This window comes from Strongylocentrotus purpuratus, unplaced genomic scaffold (assembly GCF_000002235.5).
Source record: "Strongylocentrotus purpuratus isolate Spur 01 unplaced genomic scaffold, Spur_5.0 spur5_scaffold_7, whole genome shotgun sequence".
In the NCBI taxonomy this organism is placed as follows: domain Eukaryota; kingdom Metazoa; phylum Echinodermata; class Echinoidea; order Camarodonta; family Strongylocentrotidae; genus Strongylocentrotus; species Strongylocentrotus purpuratus.
In genome coordinates this window covers 19,535,686-19,553,261 of record NW_022145613.1, presented here as the reverse complement: position 1 = coordinate 19,553,261, position 17,576 = coordinate 19,535,686, and the positions used below count along the sequence as shown (strand labels likewise).

The 17,576-nt window shown below is 34.9% G+C and overlaps 2 protein-coding genes across 5 annotated transcripts in view; one reads left to right on the top strand and one right to left on the bottom strand.

Moving 5' to 3' along the window:
• Window positions 1-611, bottom strand: part of LOC576141 — a 53,919-nt gene extending 53,308 nt beyond the window's left edge. For all 4 annotated transcript variants that reach the window (XM_030974578.1, XM_030974581.1, XM_030974580.1 and 1 more), the window contains exon 1: window positions 515-611. The gene's annotated coding sequence lies outside the window, so the exon portion shown is untranslated. The remainder of the gene's footprint in view (window positions 1-514) is intronic.
• A 16,015-nt stretch (window positions 612-16,626) lies between these two features.
• Window positions 16,627-17,576, top strand: part of LOC100892846 (ABC transporter F family member 4) — a 32,714-nt gene continuing 31,764 nt past the window's right edge. The window contains exon 1 of the mRNA XM_030974749.1: window positions 16,627-16,813. The gene's annotated coding sequence lies outside the window, so the exon portion shown is untranslated. The remainder of the gene's footprint in view (window positions 16,814-17,576) is intronic.

The window sequence follows — 17,576 nt, the reverse complement described above, 5'->3', positions numbered from 1 at the left end:
ATACATGTTTTTTTCTTCACGTACTTTGTTATCTATGTTTTAATCTAGACCACAAGGAAGGAGAGTATTGTAATGCTGACAATAATAAGTGGACTATCCAGCCATTCGTTATCGTCATGTTTTGATTTGGAAAAAAATAACAAGTATTTCAACAGAGCATTTCTCAGGTTGGCCTATCAATAATGTGTAAAGTGCCATGTATTTTCCTGAGTTCCAAAAGCCTTATGATATACCACATGACCATGGAAAAATTGGAATCGACATACTTCGTATTTGGAAAATAATATCCCTTTCATTGACAAAATATCGAAACAAACACACAAACAAACAATCAATCAAACAAATCAACGACAAAACAGCAGTGTTGTTGAATATATTATTTAGACTGATTATATACAACATGTCTCTTCCTCATTACTAGCGGTTTCTAGTAGGAAATTTCTTCAAAAATTGGCTATTATTTGATGGTTTGCTAAATAAATTTAGATTGTTTTAAAAAGATTGATCACCCTACCTCTCTCCTGTCACTGTCTTCTGTCCGTTTCTGAAAAGTCAAATCAAAGCCACAAGAAGAACTTGAAACTGGTTACCCGTCTCCTCTGCCTCTCACCGCAGAATGAAATTGAACTGAACGACGAAAGTGCTTTATTACCCAATCTATCACTAATCGGAACATCTGCACGTCTCGCAAGTAAGAGTCACGTGATCTTACAAATCAACCAATCAGGTGTAGCCAAACCGTGGCATTTGCATGTCGCAAGGTGGTACGAGGCGCCACCGATTGCTTTCATTATTGATTACAAAATGCTATTGTTCTATCATTTGCCATTTCCCACACTGCAAGTCAATTAGATTATATATAATTATAAAAGAATAAAGGCAGACATAACCTATAGCACGACATTTTTGTTAGACTTGTTAAAAGTGTCGGCAGTGATTTTCATTAGCGTGGGAATGGAAGCAGAATGAAATCAATGTTTGAAAATTAACCGAGACTGGAGAAAATATCACTGAAAAAAAAGTGCACCGGAAGTCGTTTCTCATGCCATATTGTCTAACTACGAGTTTAAAGCCCCACTGTCCTACTTGTAGCTACTTGATCCCTCTATATAGAAAATTTCCCCAATCGGTGCCTGTTTGTCCCTCATGATCTTCTTTTTCTTATGTTAGTTGAGAGCTGAGTTAATGAGATAACCACCTGTCAGTGACCTCGCTGTGTGGTCTAATCCCCTCTGGCCCATTAGTATTTTAGCGGCTCCGTAATAAGGCATTGGTAAACACCTTTTGAATTTTACGGGTGCTTACTATACCACCTAAAGGAATTGCTTGACTAAAACGGTTTTATTTAACACTGTAATAAGGGATGGTGTGGAAATGTTCATGGTTCTCGGGGGAAACAAAATTTCCTAGGATGTTTGAATAATTTGTATGATTGGTCATTCAACAAATTTGTATATTCAAATGCATACCTGTATAGAATATTAGGCAACTTTACTCAATGTGTTTTAATACTGCAATTAATATAACTCTACAAACCACGTCTAAACAAAAACTGAAATTATTCTCAGTTGTGCTTTTGAATATCCATCTGCGTTGAAATTGCAATAGTTTTAACCAATCCATCCATGATGATTCTTTTATTCATTGTTAACGATTCAAATCATGCGTCTAGACCTTTCTACTAAAGGTTGCTGGCTTGACAGATGTCAGTGGTCCCGACGGTTCCTAAATTCTTAAGACCAGTCACCAGCCTTGTCCTTCTCGGCATTTTCGTATTTATATTGATTGTAGAGTGGATATTCACACCCAATAAACGCGGTGGGCAGGTTTATTTTCACACCTCAATCAATGATATAATATTTGAGCATATGTCACCCATAACCCCAGTCATCGGGATCATATCGCGTGATATGATTTAATACTGGTTGTGATTTAATTTCGGATTTCTTTCTTTTACCACTTTTTAAGCCTTCTCGTCAGCATTATGATTTTCATTATCACCATCATCATCTTCATTATTATAGTAATTATTGTAAAAATATTGTAATAATAATAATAATAATAATAATGTTACTATTGTTATTGTTATTGATATCATCAATATCATTATAATTATCACAATTATCATACATAATATATTATTATTCCGCAAAGGCAAAATCAAGAAAACAGTTAATACATAATAACAGTTTTACATTAAGTAGATACTAGTTTGAGTTTGGCATTCCCTAACTCCCCTCTCTCCCCCCCCCCCCCCCCCCCCCCCCCCTCTCTCTCTCTCTCTCTCCCCTCTCTTTCTCTCTCTCTCTCTCTCTCTCTCTCTCTCACTGTTTATCTCCCTCTCCCCTCTCTCTCTCTCTCACTCTCTCTCGCTCTGTCTTTATATCGCTTCCTCTCTCGATTTGTTTCTATTTTTCAATTCACTCTTTATATTTCCCTTTTTTTGTTGTCTTTTTCTAACTCTTTATCTCTTTATTGCTCCTATTTAGTCCCCCCCCCCCTCCTTTTTTAAATTTTTTTTTTTACCAACAACCTCCTCAGTGTTAAAAGATGAAAGATGTATTTCTTTCACATTAACTGAAATGACCGTAACCCTGGTGGAAATGTATGCCTTTTTACTACAATAAATGACAATAGTTGAACATAATTATGTCACCCGTCACCACAGTCATTCTTAACCATATCTTGTGATGTGTTTTAATACTGGTTGTGATCTAATTCCGGGTATTCTGTTTTCCTTTGTGATACAGTATGCGTAGAGAGTTTAAACCCACTCTAAAAGCAGATGCAAGTTGCTATATGTTGTCCTCTCTTTAATTACGCTGATACATTCCTCTACTTCTGCCATTCTTTTGCTATATAATCATACCACCCCCACCCTTTCTCTCTTTCTTCTGTCTCTTTCTGTATCTCTTTCTGTCTCTCTTTCTCTGTCTCGCTGTCTCTATCTCTCGTTCTACTCTCTCTATCTCTATGAGCTAAAGTAGTAGCTAAAGTAGAATGGAGTAAATTTACATCATTATAGCATGGACCTACTAATGTTGTTTTTTTACCAGAAGTTAGTTACTGTTAAGTTCATTGTACATTTCAAATACATAATATATCTTTCAGACAAGGAATTGTTCCGATACAGAGGAAATCTGCCCAGGTCCCCAATTCAGAAATCCCATCCACCGTGTATTGACAATTTACGTCGTATTACCCTGATATAATATTTCTGAGGTAGCTGGACCTGCCAAACTGAACATCTCCAAAACTGCCCGTTACCTTATTTGATGAATTAAGTTAATCGCAGTTGCATGGTTCTGTTATTTGCATCATAAAAAGAATGAAAATTAGTTTTCTGACATAAGCCTAGTCCTAGTCTTGTTGTCATGTACTTTATATGCCAATGTAAGTCTGCATTGATCATTTTTCAGACTAGTGCAAATGCAATTCATTCTTTATCAGATCACGTAGCTTGAGAATGCTATTTTTCATCAACCTTTAAAGCATAATGTCTGACTGTTTTTAATAACATGTTCATATCTTTTTCAAATGAGTGAATGTATAATACCAACATTAAATAATTGATGCAGCTTCGACTGTTTTTCTTGTAAAATGATTGCTACAAACGTTTTTTTATTGCATTATTAAACCATTATTGAATTGATTTGAATTGAAATTAATAATAAGGGCATACAACCCGTGTTTCTGGGCCACCAGATTTGGAAAAGCATTTAAAGATTTGCATGAGCATTTATATCAAAACATTTAACAGAAACAGCTTTTATGGTCAATTTTTATAATAGCCTTTTATCATTAAGGATATTTGCAGACAAAATATTTTATAAAATTCATATCATTTTATTCCAGTAACAATTACACTGGCAGCATCCTACACTTATCGCTACCACTGTCACAACTCAAAATCCATGTGCCTGCACTAAATCAATTGTGTTCGTTTCTTTTTGTGAACAGCTCCCTCTTTTTTCCTTCGTGTGCTTGAAGTAATATGAAAATAATTTGACCAGTCGATGAACTATTCAAATTCGTTACATAATTGTGTTATCTTGACGGGGATACAGATGACGTCATTTTACCCTAAAGGCTTGTTCAGATATTGCGCGGTAAACCGCCGCAAAAAAACAAAAAATCCCCCCCCCCAAAAAAAAAAAATCGCCTCCATTTGTTAAACAGTGTTAGTGAAAAGCACAACCCCACAACCCTACATGCAGCTCATCATTTTGTATTATTTTCTGTACCCCTGATCTCTCACTTCTTTTTTGTCATCGTCTACTCTTTGTTTTGAGACCGCGTTCTTCTTTCTTTGTCATGTAAAGCATTGTCTTGTCCCTTCCTTATCTCTGTTGGCATCCCCCTTCCCTTCTTATTTTGTAGTTCCTTTGGTCGTTACGGACTTGTTAATTTAATCACTCATTATTCCCAAGTATCATTTGAGGTGTTCACACTTATACAGGCACTGCTTTTTAGTGGACCCCTCTGTTTCCAACATGCATTTCTACATTTGTTTTAAAGGCTTATGATTGATTTGTAATGTTTTGTTGGAAACGTGAATAAATTGAAAAATCGAAGAAAAAAGAACTTGCGTGTATTACAAGATACATAAATTAAATTTTTTACGTCATCATTTAAAAAAGAACGTCGCGGTTTTGCCAGTTCATGTCTGAACAAGCCTGTAGGGATGCCGATGTTATGTTGGAAGGAACAATCAGGTGATATTAGCCAATCGGTCTGTTGATCATTATCACTGGGCAGATATTCATATCTTGCCACTTTCTGACATGTTGATGATTCAAGCATTTTGAACTATGTATGATGTAGTACTATTTCTATGAGTATTTTATCGAAGTCAATAATCAAATTGGTAAAGAAGATATAATGGCTCAGGGGTAGCAGAATCGGGGATGATGGCGCCCGGGGCATAAATAAAATATGCCTCCTTTCCAAATTTATAAGCTTTAAAATGGCCAGCTTAATTCCAGCTTCTAGTTGAGAATTGATTACACTACCAAAAAATGGTATTCTAACACGTTTAAATTAAGATTGGTAACCAAAGCTTAAAACTTGGTACGATTGAGCTGACAAAGTGACCGAGCATTTCATTTTTAAAATTTTCATCCCCCAAGACGCAATTTCTTATACATTTTTAACCCTAGGAAATATTCACAAGTGACAACTTAGCAAACAAACTTTGAAGTCATTTTCAAAGGCCACTTGAATAATTCCTTACTCAATATCGAAAACACTGAGGAAATGTATCCGACGAATATAGCAAGCCAATTAAAAATGAGGATATTTGTCCAATGATAATTCTTTGAGGTTGAAATTGACGAATTTTAATATCAAAAGAAACGAGTTTATTTTTCTTCGAATTATGAAAACAATGATTAGCACTATTAGTGGCACTATATCCTATAATGGGTGCGACATAAAAAGATCGTTAAGAAACCTACATGCGATGGAACGAAGCGACCTAGCTTCAGAAAATCGTCGCAGTTTTAAATCAGCAAGTTGCCAGGATTAAGAATGCATACCATCAACTATGGATTTTCTTCTCTTTCTATCATTTTTCGGTTGTTGTTGGTAATAGTTTAATGGCGTTCATTCAGTATTGAATATATACGCCATTATCTTCAGTTTTATAAGAAAATCAGTTATACATAAGAAAACTGAGAATAAAATTTGTAATGATATAATTAATTAGTCAGTAAGTAAACGCAATTTATTAGGAGTCTCTCGATGGTTTGCAACTTCGTGTCTTTGGCATTGTTGGGCCCCTTTTAATTGTCACCCTGGGCATGTGCCCCCTCTGAACCCTTAGATACGCCATTGGGTAGCAGAGATCGTGAAACCGGGAGGTTCCAGAGCGTATCCAGGTCAACGCGATTGTGCCCTTTTGTAATCCTCAATTACTATTAGTCTTTTGGATGTGATTGAACGAGCTGTAGGTATTCTGTTTTTGTAGTTACAAGCACATACAGTCAGGTATAATAAACATTGACATCAAATTCATTCTTGTTTATATTTATTTACAATCTATAAAGATTAGATGGGGGTTCACACATTTCTTTTCACAGTTAACCATGCCCAGTGGTGATTTGTGTCTATGTATTAATTTTTTGTTTGTTGTTGGCTGTTTTCGAAAAGACCAGCCAATCGACATTGTTTACCAAAGTCCGGTTAGCTCAGTCGGTAGACACCTCCCTGATCATACTTTTAATCTGAGGGTCAAGGGTTCAAGTCCCTTATCGGATGTAGGAATTATTTTTAGCGCTTAGAGACTTCGGTGGTGAGCGCTTTAATTGTAAGCACCGTTTTTATTATTATCATCATCATTATTATTATTATTATTATTATTATTATTATTAGTGTTTAGACAGCACTTCTAATCACATAGCAGTCATGTGTCCTTCCCAAACTGCTTTAAACCCATGATTGGTGACTTTACGTGTACGAGCATTTTGCATGTTGGTGCATCTCCTGTCTCCTCTAATAACGTTTACAACATCAAGAAGAATATAGGCTAAACTAGAGCAGAAATAGATAGATGTCATAAATGCCAAGTCTGTTTGACTCTCAATTATTTCTCTTCTCTGATTACGTCCCCTAAAGTGATTCTCATTCATGACTTCAAGTCCCGACCCCGTAATTTGATAAAGCTCCTTAATTGATGTTTGATTTGGCGTTCACGACTCAATAACAACATCACTGCAAATCATTTGCTCCGATGCATGCCCCAAGATGTTTACAATTTTGCGAGCGTGTACCCGCCTCGATTTTTGGATGCCTACACATTTCAAATTGGAAATGAAAAAAAGAAAAAAAAAACCCACAGCTTTATACGATGACGTCATAGTGAAGGTGTTCTATGTACACTGGCGCGTTATACCTTCCACTTCAGTGATGAAAGAGTGCGTAAGTGTGGGTGTGTGGTTGTGTGGGTGGGTTGCGCGGTCGCGTGTGGGTGTGTGTGGTGAGTGTTGTGCTGTATCACATTATTATGAGTCCATCATTATGCTTTTGAACTAATCTCATTTGATAAGATACAGCGGAATAAATGTCTGAAAGCAAAAATAGAAGAAGAAACGCATGAATCTAAATTAACAGGCATTATGCACTTAATATATTAAACAAAGAATCGTTTGCATAATGCATAATACTCATATGCATGTAAACATTTATTGCATATACATGGAGGTACTTATGGATTTTTCTTGCTGATAGCCAATATTGGTTATAAATTTATCTAGAGGATTGAGATATGACATTATTTTGTGTTATAAAACTTGAATAGCATTGTGATAGTGTTCACTTATGACTGCCATGAAATCATACATTACAGCCTTATTATCACAAGTGTCAATGAATATCATAATACATCTATGCAACTGAATGACAATATGACCAAAGACAATACTGAAAGAGTATTCTTAACAAAGAGCAAATGGTTTCACTTTGTCCAAGCAGCGGCTAGATGCCTTGACAGAGTAATAATGTCAGGCAGACGATTGAGAGGTTGTTTTTCTCCAATACAAGTGGCGGGAAAGAGGATATCAAGGACATATAAGAAGTCAGGAGGACGAAGCGAGAAGGGACGTCCTCCGTGAAAGGATTGTCGAATAAATTTGTTTTTTTTACGAGGCTCAAGTTCAAGGGTCCGAAGAAGAAGAATATTCTTAAAGGGCTGAGGGTCGAGTTCTGGTGCATTCAAATAAGTTGTGAGTAGTTTCGTTCGTGTTATGTCAGTTTGCATGGAAGATGGTCAAGGATATCCCATGCAAGGACATGCTGTTCAAGTGCCTTCATATTTTAAGTTTGATGAGAAAAAAGTTAGAACAATTTTTCATGCCACATGTGTTTGTAGTTTCAGGTACCCATGTATGTGTGTGGTGTGTGTGACTTTCAGAAAGGTTGTGTCAATTTCTTTTCATTCTGATGATTCCAAAACTGCACAGTATTCATCAACTCTTATATATTACGCAATCAACATCTATAAATTGCTTTATCTTTAAGAGAATAACAATGGAGATAGGCGGAAGGAAAAGACTGCATAGTGTATATGCGTGAGAGGATGTAGGTTTATATACATTATTACTAAGATATTGCCAAATTCCGGAGTTCAATTTAGAATAAAAAGCTATGAACCGTCGAATTCCATTCTAACCCTAACGAATTCAGATTTTTCCTGAGTACTGTCTTAGTTAATCGGGGCCGCAGGATAAAGGGTAAAGAAGAAGAAAAAAAATCGATGTCGAATTTTTTGATTTTTGAGGGGTAAAATACATATGGTATACATAGAACAACGAAGGAGTGATCAAAAGAGAGATGGAGAAGGAATGTTCCCATGTAATGTTTGACAATTGCCCTTATTACATTCCATTCGTCTTCAACCACCCCCCTCATTTATTCTCACCCTTTATCTTTGGCGTGATCTGAACATGACTTCGTTCGACATCGATATGCAATGGGGTATTAGAGTTTTTTCTCCTTCTTTTAGTTTTACAACGTAACAATGTTATAACATTTGATGACAGTTGTATCCTTACCATCTTCATCATGAATGGTTTACAAAATATCGTTGTGATTATTGTCATAGTTTCTCTAAAGATGATCACTTTTCCTTTTGAAATTATACATGCTACTTAATGGCATATTAGTAAGGTAAATTAAATAAGGGCATTTAGAATATTTTAACATTTAAACTATATGAATGGGCCTAAACCTCATTAAAGAGCACTATGCCCTTCGTACCCCCTGATATTGACGACTTCCTTGCTATCTCGAAATGAGATCGGATCCGCGTTTTTTTATAAACAGAGCTCAGATGGCGTCTGGGTATTAATTGACGCATCTACTCGTACACGGATAAACGAGCGCCTTGTCAATACAAATCGCTACTTCTAATTAGCAATAACTCCTGTTTTTAACTCTTTGAAAAAAGTAAACTGGAGACTGTAGGCTTGTTCTTTGATTAAGGTCTTCTGCAATCGGTTGTTGATGTCATTTATTTCTATATTTGATGTTTTCAATTTAACTTCGCTGGATATCTGACTATTATGAAATGAATGTTGATTTTAACACCAAGATGTAGAAACCATTATGTCGTCATTTGATGTGCCAGGTGGGGATCCCTGTTTCGCCTTAGGTGTTATATTTTTCCTATTTTGTTGGGAATATTTTTATCAATGTGACAGGTCTTCAACAAAATGAAATACATTATCAACTGAAAGGCGCAAGTAAGTATTACGCCATTGAAAGAAAGTAGACGAAAAATAAAGGAAGAAGAAAACGAAGCAGGATGAGGAGGAGAAGATAGAAGATGGAGAAGGAGAAGGAGGAGATTAAGAAGAAGAAAAGAAAAAAACAGAAGAAGAAGAAGAAGAATAAAGAGAAGAAGAAGGTGCATGGGGGAACATTTTTTGATAAAAGAAGAAGAAAATCTATAGGAAAAGGTAAAATAGGGGTGGAGCAGCATGTTAAGAAGAAGAAGAAGAAGAATGTGAAGAAGCAGAAAAATCAAGGAAGAACAAAAACAAGAACAAGAGGCAAAATAAGAAGGGGCAAAAGGAAGAATAACAAGGAGATGGCGAAGAAAGAAATGAAGGAGAAGAAGGAGCAACAGAATAAAGACAGGAGAGAAATAAAAGAAATCGCGCTCATTTCTTTAGAGTTCATGAGCTCTATACGTGCTTGTCAAAATATAGTTTCGCTACGTTGGTTTGATGTATGTATAGACGGACTACTCCTAATGAATTGGGAACTGTCTCTTTTTAGTCTCAACGAGATACCAAGGTGAACGGATGTACATTAAAAAAAAAAACAATATATCTTGTTTCAAACACGGAAGTAGGTCTAATAAATAGATTCACAATTTCGTGCTGAATACCTTTTTGGCAATATTAGTATATTTTCATTTTGTTCGATCAAAATTATATACTATTCGCAAAGCAAAAAAATGCATACAGTATGAATTTCTTATTCGAAGCTATTCGGAGAAAGGACGAACTTTATTTTCCATTGATTGTCATCATCATTACTACTATTATTGTTATCGCCATCATTATCATTATTATTGTTAGTATTATAACTATTATTATTATTGTTATTATCATTATTTGTATTATTATTATCATCAGTATCAATATTGTTGTTGTTTATGATCATTATTGTTCTGGTAGTAGTAGTAGTAGTAGTAGTAGTAGTAGTAGTAGTATTAATAGTAGTAGTAGTAATAGTAGTAGTAGTAGTTGTTGTTGTAGTTGAAGTAGAAGAAGACTTTATGATAATTATTGTTGTTATTATTGTTCTTAATATTATTATCAACATCTTCATCATCATGATAATCATCATTATTAAAATAATCGTTTTTGTTGTTGTTGTTGCTGATGTTGCTAATGATAATGATGTTGTTCTGGGTATCATATTCGTTCTTCTCTCATTATTTAAACTTATCAGACACAAACAAACCAATGATGAAAACACAATACGAGAACTGCTTTTAGGAGGGAATACGTCATCATGTTGTTTTTCCCTTTCCACGGATCCGCAAGTCCTCGAGAATATCCCCTTGGTCTATTTATAGATTCAGATCGTGATCAGGAAGCACATCTAATGGAGATGAGAAGTGGAAAGATGGAGAATGTTTCTATGGTGATGACAACCATGATGGTCATTATCAGACAGGTAAAGCAAACAATATCAGTCATAGGGAAATGTGGTGTGGTGAGAAGGAGAGAGAGAGAAAAAAAAAGAGAGAGAGAGAGAGAGAGAGAGAGAGAGAGAGTATACATACAGGTAGACATACAAAGAGAGATAGAGAGATATATAAAGAGAGAGAGAGAGAAATATATATATATATATATATATATATATATATATATATATATATATATATATATATCGGCACACACACAAAGAGAGAGGGAGGGAGAGAGAGAAAGAGAGAGAGAGAGATAGAGATAGAGATACAGACAGGAAGAAAGTGTGAGCAAGAGGGAGAGAGAAAGAGAGAGAGAGGGGGGGGGGGGAGAGATGAGAGGAAAGAGTTATCAGTATAAATGGGTTGAAGGAAATTACAGAGAAGAAATAATTGGAAGAAATTGACAAGCAAAATCAAGGAAAAAGTATTGGTGTAATGTAGGCCTGTATAATTTTTAGAGATATATTAAGAGACTACCTCATTGAGAGATTCCATTTTCTAAATAATCGAAAACGAAAAAAAAACCATATCCATCCATATCCAAACGTTACGAAAACTTGTATTCTTCGTCGTATATTTTCACGAAGGAATCGTGTATAAAAATGGTTAGATAAGATGAGATGAAGTCATATAAAATGATATAAGATAAAATCAAACCAAAATAAGAAGCCTTGTTGCCGCGCCTTGTCATCAGTATGCTAAATTTTGTTTTGATTTACACAAAATAAGAAAGACTTGCTTGTTTTAAGTGGAGTTTCCTCTGTTATATTAGTTTCCCTTCTTTTAAAATTCTACTTAGAGGCCCTGTTAAAACAAATGTCAATGCCCGTACATAATGTTCTTTAGTCAGTGTTTGTACTGGTTACAAACGCTAGGGCCCGAATTAACAAAGGAGGTTTGTCGACAAACCTATGTGCTAGGTTTGTAAAACAGGTCGAAACGCGTTATATGACGCACATAAACCTAGGTTTGTCGACAAACCTCCTTTGTGAATTCGGGCCCTGTGTTTACAACTGAATTGAACATCATCATCTGATTTTAGCTACACATTTCCTGCTCATTTCCTTCACTTTGTTCTCTCTCTCTCTCTCTATATCAGATTTGCGATCATAATGTTCGTGCATGACCAACCAGCTCTCCTATGAATGTTTGTTTGATAATGGAATATTCTCAAATTAAATAAATGAAAGACTTTACATGACGAATCTCCTCTTCCGAAATGTTGCCATAGTGATATCAGATTTACTCTCCATCATTGTGTAAGGTTTTTTAAAATGTAATTATCCAGGAAAAAATGTTTATACATACAGAAATCCTAACAGGAACACATTAACAAAAATATATATTCGTTATGACTGTATAATTATGACCAAGGAGGGAAAGTACCACTGCAAACCCATCTCTTAGGTATTTATTTTAACTATTTTACTCATGAAGTAGATTAAATGTCAATATTAAAAGTATTCTAGAGTTGTTGTAATGGTAATCTAGACAAAGATTTGTGTACATTCAGTATACGTTGTTTTGACGCTGGAGGGATTCATATTTACGTCATACAAGCCTTCACGGTCGTTTTAAACATCAACAACGGAATATCTAATTATGAAAAAGCGATGGCATGACTTTAAGTCCTTGCTCAGCTACTAATTGGCATTAAAACATATAGGCCTATACGTGTAAACAGCTTATTTAACCATGTTCACAAAAACACTTTTCAGTGTAAGATGCACACGTGTAAACAGGTCAAAACGGCATGTTTACAAACACAATTCTCACTCGAGCACTCAAGACGCAAGAGCAAGGGAATACCCGAATGACGCACGTGAAATAATGGTCCCATCATACCCCCCCCCCCCCCCTGACTATGCAAAACAACACGTAGCAACATAATGGAGGCGTGTATATAGATCTCATTGATATCAACGTCTTAGAATGATCATTATAGATGGTAGGGAGTGAGGAAGAGATGGATAGAGAAGAAGAGGGAGAGACGAGGGGAATAGAGAATATAATTATGTGGAGGAACAAGAACGAGAACAAGAGCAAGAAGAACAAGAAGAACATCAAGAAGAAGGAAAAGATGAGGAGGGGAGGGGAGAAATAGAGAACATGAGAAAGAGAGAGAGAGAGAGAGAGAGAGAAGTACAAAACAAAAAGTGAGTGAAAAACATAATGCCTGCAAGATTACTGTTGCATTTTTGAGAGAGTGAAGGACAAATTAAAATTCGACAATCAAATGAGAAGTTAAGTCGCAGTCATGAAGTGGACAGCTGTGTGTTTGTAATGACGCCATAACTTTAACATCAAACTGAGCGCTAAGGATTTTGTTGTAAATTTGAGCAAGAGTTGAATGGACGTATTGTGCGAGTGGGAGGGCCTTTTTTGTTTGAGATAACTTCTACAGCTAGAACAGTTACATGTGATGACGCATGTGAACAAGAATCAAATGATCTGACCAAAAAGAGAATGCAGTGAAAGAAAAAAAACTGCAGCAAATACTGATGAGGAAGCACTGACAAAAGAAATGGGGTCAAAAAATATATATGCCAACAACTCTTGAGGAATTCAATCGTTTATTTGTTTTGTTCAATCGTTTATTTATGTTACTTTCATAAAAATACAATCAAACCTAATAACATTCATACAGCAAAACAGTGAAAATACAGAGTAATCAATATCATCGACAATGTATACAAACAATAGCTTTACAATTTAAATCAAATTAAAAAGGGGAACTTTAAAAAAAAAGCCTATGATGCCTCTGTGAGATGAAGTCCCCAGTAAGATATACGAATAATTGATATTGAACATAGATTATACATTACAAGGATACATATTGTTTGACCAGTTATGTTGATTTGTTTTGGTCAGTTAATATAGTAGTAAGATGTGATCTTGATTTGGCAAAATATTACCCAAGTTGAGCTTAAGTTGCCCATAGTTGGTCGGAAACATAAACCTCAGAATCGGGCAAGTTTTTCCTTAACTGTTTTTAGCGAGTAAAAAATTACACGAAAAACACATTTGTCCATTTATAATTTGATATATCATAAAAAAACACCACGATATTATGATGAAGTATTTAGTAAAGTAATTAAGCTTGACAGGGAATTACAATGTAATAGAAATAAAATCATGTAGTGCTCCCTACAGAATATATTAAAAGGATAACCTAAACACTTATATTAATAATAATTAACATGATTACATAGACATTCGAGAAACTTGAACTTGGGAGCAACTTCAATACTCTATGTATTTGTTGGATTGCCTATACACATCCTGTTCAGTTCAGGTGACGTCATGTATCATTGTTATTTCAACGGGTGATTCATTTTTGCAACCGTGTTGAAATAAAAATAAATGATAATGAAAATATATGAACAAAATAATAGTGGGGGAAAGAACAGGGGGAGACAGGTATTCTTTAAAAAAAAAACGTTATTACGAGGAGGGAAGAATGAGGTCAAAATTATTTTGCCTATATTGTTAATTGGTTCCTTGTATGGTAATCGATATGCACCATCTTGTCATGACGTCATCTAATTGATTATTACGTAAACCCTCACGTGAACTCCGGAGGTGGTAGGATTCTAAACAGCCATGTTCGATCAGTTTCTTGAGAAAGACAACTTTACTAGCCTAAAAAAGGATTTTTTGTTTTCTTCTCTTTATATTGATAATCACATGATGTTTATTTCAAGTAATATGAACCAAAAACATAAAACAAAGGAGAATGTGCGATAGAAAGAAAATGAGGAAATGCATGGATTTGATAAAAGACGGCGCTCTCGTGACATATATTTTTGTTAACTTCCTGACACACTATTTTGATAATATTCAAGGCTCTGATGGGCACAGTGTATCGGCACGCAACCATTAAACAAAGGAATAAATCCCATATAGTTTCTATTACCATGAGTGCTTCTGCAATAATTCAAACTTTCAGTTTCGGGCTGTCTTTATTGGTTTCCGTACATGATCATGATTTCTATTGTGAAGATCCCCGTCCGGAAATAATGAAAGTAAATGGTCAATTAACAAGGCTTTTGGAAAGAAAATCAGATTACAGTTCGTAGAAGGCTAAAGTAAATGGCGTGAACATTCTTGTGTGGATTACTAATACTACCATCTCTTCTGTCAAGGGTGAACCCTTTTTAATATCATACAACGACTTCGTTTAAGAAAGGGGTATATATCATGTATATAGGAAAAATAACTTACAAATTAAAAACAAATTGTAACATTGTTTATTACAATACAAGTATGGATCTCGGTTTGATACAAGGGGAGAGGGAGGAGAGAGAGAGAGAGAAGGAGAAAGAGAGGGAAAGAGACAGAGAGAGAGAGAGATAGAGAAAAAGAGAGAGAGAGAGAGAGAGAGAGAGAAAAGATAAGCACTGTCCTAAAATGTCTTACATTGAACTAAAGATTACTTTTATTTCAAGCGATATTTTCTAAAAAAATGTCGGCATTGTGAATTTCCTAATGCTTTGTTTTTTCTTTGAATTTATAGACACGAGCAAAACTGAAAGGAAAAATAATGGACTATTTACGCTAGCCTTGAATGATTAAATTACCATTCAGATGTATGCAACTATGGATTCTATGAAGCATATTATGCTTGTATTATAAGCTTTAATTTGCAGAAAATCTGTTGACTGCTTGGCGAAAAAAAGAAAATTAGTACGCTAAATTTAGGTAGCGCTTCACATTATACATTTCATTGAGCTGCACATTATGTGACGTAATGTTTATCAATTATTTTGTAACTACATTGTATTTTGTTTTATATGTGCTGCCAGTGGAGGCCAATTTTCTATGTTTTGAATATGGATCAATAAAAAAAAAGAATCTATCTATCTTATCTATACGGCTTGGATATAACAAACGAATTCAATCAATGATTCATAGGTGTTATATTGTATAATTTGATCACTTCACATTGCCGCTTCGATATCAAGTATTACACACGTACTAAGAAGATACTGCTAGAATACCAAGAATTATATTCGATGAAGTCATTCTCAGACCTATACGATACATAGATCAGCGACTGAATTCATGGCATATATTCTCTTTACTAGTTACATTTTGAACTTACTATTAGTACATTATAGGAAACTTGAATGAACTATTCTACTTTGATGTATTGTGAATTTTCAGAATCTCAATTTTTAAAAATAATAACAAAGATTGATTTATTAAGCGCATATAAATGGAAGTTTCTCTAAGCGCTTTACAAAGTAAAAAATAAGCATGTACAAGTATAAAAATAACTAGATACAAGAACAAAAGACAAAACCATTAAACTAAAGACATGTAGCTAAAAATACTGAATTAAGAGCAAACTAAATACAGATAGCAAACATTTATGAAAAATCAATAAGAGTAACATATTTAATCATAATACATTAATTAAATGCAATGTCAACAATTACAAACGATGTACAAAAGATTTAGGACAGATACATCTCTCAAAATATCTTTAAGGAGTAGCGAAAATAAACGTGGCAATAATGGGCCCAATTTCAGTGACTTTTAAATATTCAAATCCCCTCATTGAAGTTGGTTCGAGTAAAAACTGATAAATCAGAAGAAAAAAAGAATGAATAAGAGTTTGAGAAATATGAGAAGAAGTAATATTAAAAAAATCGACAACTTAGTCATGATGTGTGATGTCATACGTCGGGTACTCCCCCTTTCTACATGATAATAAAGAGCGTAAAGATTGGATTTTGACAGAATTTCTGGAAAAGTACCATCATCTTGTATTGACAAGTTCCATGAAATTATTCCCACCACCAAATAAGGAGTTCCTGAATGACGAACGAAAGAAGCATTGATTTTCTTTAGCGCTCTCTGCGTCAATGGACCGAGACGAACTCTATAGCATCTAAATGCGCATTATTTGCGATGCTGCCTGCAGTCACCAAGTTAGCTTTTCGTAAATCCCTCAGAAAAGCTTGGCGACCAATTCGTGAACGCACGCACTACAACATGTGCTCCCATACACGGATTCTTAAACCGGGATAGTGGACGTTTTATTCACATTTTTGATTGTTTCAGTGCTTTGTTTTCCTTCTTTACGCAGTTGTTCTTTCATTAGAGGTAAGTTTGTTGCTTTATTGTTATCTATACGTGTTTGTTTAACATTGGTACGAACAATAACTGAAATGTAGTATGGCCTATTATGATACCGATGTGTAGCATTATTCGTACCTATATCGTAGGTCTATCTGCAAACAAGTAGCTATTGTTGAAACACATTCCACGGTGTGTAAAGCATTAAAACTGGATCTTTAGCATGAATTAATTGTGTGTTAAATTAGGAAAACTTATTATAGTAGCCCATATTATAAAATTGTCGATTTCTAAGCAGTAAAAATGGGTTTAAATCACTTTAATTGGATATATATTGAATAGTAATGAAGAGTGAAAAGAAAAGGGAAAAAAGAATCCGTAGTATTCTCATATCCATAAGAAAATTTAAGTTTGCAATATGTATTTTGATGAAACCGCAGCAATACTAACAGATTTTGACAATCTGTTTTCGTCCTTGTACTATTCAGAAACAATAGAAACACATTCATACGTAAAGGCCTTTCACTCGGCAGAGAGTGAGGGGAAGGATTGCACACAATGTTTGATACGAATCGGTCTGCTACTGTCGCATATTGTTGCTAGCTACCATCCATTTTGTTAACCTTGGGATATAGGAGATCCATGGATTGGGACAATTTGTGTGAATTCAGAAGAAAAGCGAAGTATGTCATATATAAGAATGGTGTAGGCCAACATTATTATGTAATTTGGTTTCATCATTTCCATCTGAAACATGCGGCATAATGACTATTGCTCGTACTGATCTTGC